We start from the raw sequence: 4,354 nt of genomic DNA, 5'->3' as shown, positions 1-4,354 counted from the left end.
TGTCATGATTCGGTTTGGGACCAACAGGTGGCACTGTAGGGCTCTCCCTGCAGCTGCACACCTGTTGGTCATTAGGTAATTAGTGGCTTTAAAAGGACTCCCAGCCCGAACAATCATTGTCGGGTCATTGTTGCTTTGTGCTACTGTCATGTTTGTTTGCTGTCATGTTTGTTTCAGTCATGTTTTGGTCAGTGTTATGTTTTATCTTCAGTTATGATTTTTGTTTGCTACTTTGGACTATGTTTGTTTTGGATTTAGTTTTCTCTGTTTAAATACACTTCATCAAGTACACCCTTCTCCTCCCTCTTGCCTGCTTTTTGGGTCCACCACCACCTCGCTACGTGACAATATATATATATATGTGTGTGCGTGTGTGCGTGTGTGTGTGTGTGTTGTATACAGCAGCACTAATCAAACATGATACTCTGTGAATAATTCCACCATGTTGGACAATATCTCCCAATGTAACATAACAACTACCGTTGCACTTTTTCCCACTAAAACCGCACACTGAGAACTCTGGTGTTTGAAAAATGAATCAGGAAGACCTGCAACTGTATCAGCCTGTCAAGCTGTGAACAATGACATTGTAATTAATGTGTGTTTTTTAACTAGCAATTGAACATTATTTGGGGATGGTGTTTTTTTTGTTGGTTTTTTTTTTTATTTTTATGGCAACAGTATCGATCCATCAATTCTCCATATGGCTTATCCTGCTGACAGGTAGCGGGTACACTGGAGCCTATCCCAGTCAATCGCAGGGCACAAATACAATCATTCGCGCTCACAATCACACCTAGGGACAATTTAGGCTTTTCACTTAGCCTGCCATGCATGTTTTTGGAATGTGGGAGGAAACCAGAGAACCCGGCGAAAACCCTGGCAGGCACGGGCAGAACATGCAAACTTCACAGAGGAAGGTCAGCGCCCATATTTGAACCCAAGACCTCAGAACTGTACTAACCAGTTGGTCACTGTGCTGCCGTGGAAACAGTATACGATGCCAAAATAAACTGCTTCAGCAAGCGAAGTACATGCTCAATTAGAGTCAGGTCTAAACTGCTTGAAATCAAGCCATCCACCATATTTGCCGATGCTATGAATTACACGCGCCGTGAAGGCCAACTTCAAAATAAGAGCGTGAATCAAGGCATTGATGTCCATATATTGTTTCCTCCTAAAAATAGCTGCCCGCATAAGCAAGTCGATGTTTTAAAGTTTATTATTTTTTTTAATTTTAATGAAATCTAACTATATAAAAACCGGCAAAATTACGCACATTTAAAATCTAAGCAAGTTTTGACATTTTGGGATGAGTTTACCTTTCTGGAACTGAGAACTACTCCTTGATACTGATTAATGCAAAGGGCTATCAGTTTGCAATAATAAAGTTCTCAACAACAATTTAACTCTAGGAAACAGATAAATATCAATATCAAATCTTTTCAAGTGTACGTGTTCACTTCTCTGACATTCCTAGGACATCACAATGTCCCATCAATGGTGAGCTATTTTTAGAACAGGCATGTGTAGCACCAGGCTGCTGACCCCTGCTTTTACACAGTATTTCGCCACAACTTTATTTGCAATTTGCGAATAGGAAAATGCAGAATTGTCAAATATGATAATATAAGAACCCACTCACTGTGCTAAACTATTTCAAACTGACATAATATTGATATAATAACCTCTGGATGAAGATGACGTAGATGCATGTTCTCATTTACTTGCAGTACTGTATGTTTAACATGCAACAATCAAAAGAAAATCGAAAATTATCTGCAGTATGACTTGCATTGTGTGCATGTTTTTTTTTTTTTTTCAAAAAGAATCCTAAGCAGCTTTGAATGTATTTTGGAATATAGCCTCACTAGACAGCTTTTTGTACTCGAATAAAGGTGTCAAATGTGCAGTCTGTGGGCCAATTCAGGTGGCGATAAAGAACATATCAACTGCAAATTTTCAATAAAAATTAACTGTTAATGCTAATTTTGTCCACTCGAGGGCCCACAGAAAACCACGTCAATGACATTCTGAAATATGTGCAATTCAGGATTTGATGCGTGATATTGATGCTCCTGTGAAGGCAAAAAGACGGTAGCGCGCTTCATACGAAATGCTGTGCCACATTTGTCCTGTGAAGAATGCAGTTCTGTGAAAACGAATACGTCCTGTGGATATATTATAAGAGACTGAAAATTGCAAAATGTCAGTCAACAGTTTCGGTTCAAAATTGGTTGCTGGGTTGGTTTGTTTTTTTTCTTACACTTGAACAGCTTGTATGCATTTTAATTTATACAATTACGAGGCAGGGCTTTTTCTGAATAGTTCCCACTTAACAGTTTGGATGGCACGATGAATCACCTGAGGTTGCCAAATTTTTCAAATAAATGTGGCAATTTATATTGTGGCCCTGAGAACTATAAAGAGTGACATCGAACAACCCTCGCATCAAACACGAAACTCTGCCTTTACTAATCAAAAGAGCTGAGATTTTTTTTTTACTTCATGTCCATGCAAGATCGAGCAATGGAAACAAATAATATTCAAAAGCACTTTGTATGATACGTGCAGTCCCACTGAAATCATCAACTACAGGATTACCACGGAAAGTGACTTTAGCTTTGCTTTGGTGTCTTTCTTCTTCTCAAGGCAGCTTTCCCATCCGGATGCAGCACTAATGCAATTGGGTATGTTGGTGAATAATTGTGCTGTCACACAAGCGGCTGCCTCAGCACCAGCCGGGCGGGCGCCTACACGGGCGGACTTGAGCTGAAAGATCTTTGTGTTCGGATTCTTCGGAACCGGCTCGCCCAGCTTCCATTATCATCAAATTGTCCTCGCACAACATACCGATTGTGTTACTCACTCACTCACTCACTCACTCACTCACTCACTCACTCACTCACTCACTCACTCACTCACTCACTCACGCACGCACGCACGCACTCACTCACTCACTCACTCACTCATTCTAACTGGGAGATTGTCGCGCGCGGTGCGTGTGTGCTCTGACACTTCACGGCTTCATTAATTCAGCTCGGATGCACAACAATGCGCCCACGCACGCTGAAATGTTCCAGTTGAAAATCGCCAATCGCCTCGTGAAATGCATCACACGGTGTCAAGTTGGACAACAACGCACACAAAACGCGTCGTCTTCGCTGTACCTGTTTGGATGCGATCGGTTGGGGGCTCCAGTTAAAGAATCGCCATTGGCCGGAATTCCTCGGGGTTTGTATCCACATGAGAGTCCACGACTACAGAGCTGCACGGCTGAGAGTGGACGAGGAGTGCACGGAGGCAGTAGCAGGGACGCTACCACTCAGCCCACGGTGATGGAGAGAGAGTGAGACAGGCGGTCCGCGGCTGGGGGGGGGGGGGGGGGGGGGGGGGGGGGGTGCTCCCCCCTTAAACACCCACCCCCACCACGCTGGCCTGCGATCTTCTCCTTCTATCCTCACAGGATGGAGGACCAGATATATGGACATTTATTACCACCACCTATAAATGACCACGTTTTTTTTCAATTTTATTGTTTGACATTCATATGAACTCCCAAGATCTTTTGAAGTGGTGACTTTTTTGTAGCTCTGCGGTTTTAAGGATCGCTTAAATACGGCACTGTTTAAAAATATGCAAAAATAACAATAAGCACATCATGCCAAACTCACTGATTGAATTGTACTTAATTTTATGAAGAAATCTGCAGGGCACGTGCTCCATTGAAGTTTTGACGGTTGAGAAAACAGGTGAACGTGCGCCCTCTAGTGTACTTACTTGAGCATCGCACCTACTGTGTCACACTGCAAAACCATTGACAACAAATTGTGTTTTTTCATCAGAAAACGAGTAGTAGTATACTTTACTCTAACGAGGGAGTGGCGCACTTATATACGATCACATGGTATTAAAACGGAATTCAAGGTAAAAACATTTCTTCGAAATAATATACTCTGTGTGTGCGCACTAAACTAGGCATTCGAAATAATTGTGTTCATGGAATAAGAATTAGATAGATTAAACCACCTGTTTTTTTGTTCATCTCACGGCGCTTCCATGTTATCCTGTAATGGTCTCTGCTGTGTTTGGACTAGCGGGGCACGTAGAATATATAACTGTGTAGAAAATGTTGGTCTTTTTCAACATTTTTTTTGTCACATTTTTACCCTTCAGTTGTGCTGCTCAGTTTACTCTGTGTGTGTGTGTGTGTGTGTTGGCCGAGCCAAATGCTGCTGCACTCGCCTGCGCCACCCACTGGAAGGACGTGATATAGAAGATGGCCGGACACGAGGAAGAAGAAGTGACAGTTTAAGCGACGTAGAGGTACAGTGCAGTGGAGGCTCAGTTTCTC

At 42.5% G+C, this 4,354-nt stretch overlaps 1 protein-coding gene across 2 annotated transcripts in view; it reads right to left on the bottom strand.

Annotated features, from left to right (window-relative positions):
- Positions 1-3,365, bottom strand: part of pcbp4 (poly(rC) binding protein 4) — a 59,521-nt gene extending 56,156 nt beyond the window's left edge. For both annotated transcript variants that reach the window (XM_019868591.1, XM_019868592.1), the window contains exon 1: positions 3,171-3,365. The gene's annotated coding sequence lies outside the window, so the exon portion shown is untranslated. The remainder of the gene's footprint in view (positions 1-3,170) is intronic.
- Between the last annotated feature and the right edge of the window lie 989 nt (positions 3,366-4,354).

Source organism: Hippocampus comes, unplaced genomic scaffold (genome assembly GCF_001891065.2).
Source record: "Hippocampus comes isolate QL1 unplaced genomic scaffold, H_comes_QL1_v1.1 scaffold41, whole genome shotgun sequence".
Taxonomy (NCBI): domain Eukaryota; kingdom Metazoa; phylum Chordata; class Actinopteri; order Syngnathiformes; family Syngnathidae; genus Hippocampus; species Hippocampus comes.
This window is presented reverse-complemented; position numbering and strand designations above follow the sequence as displayed.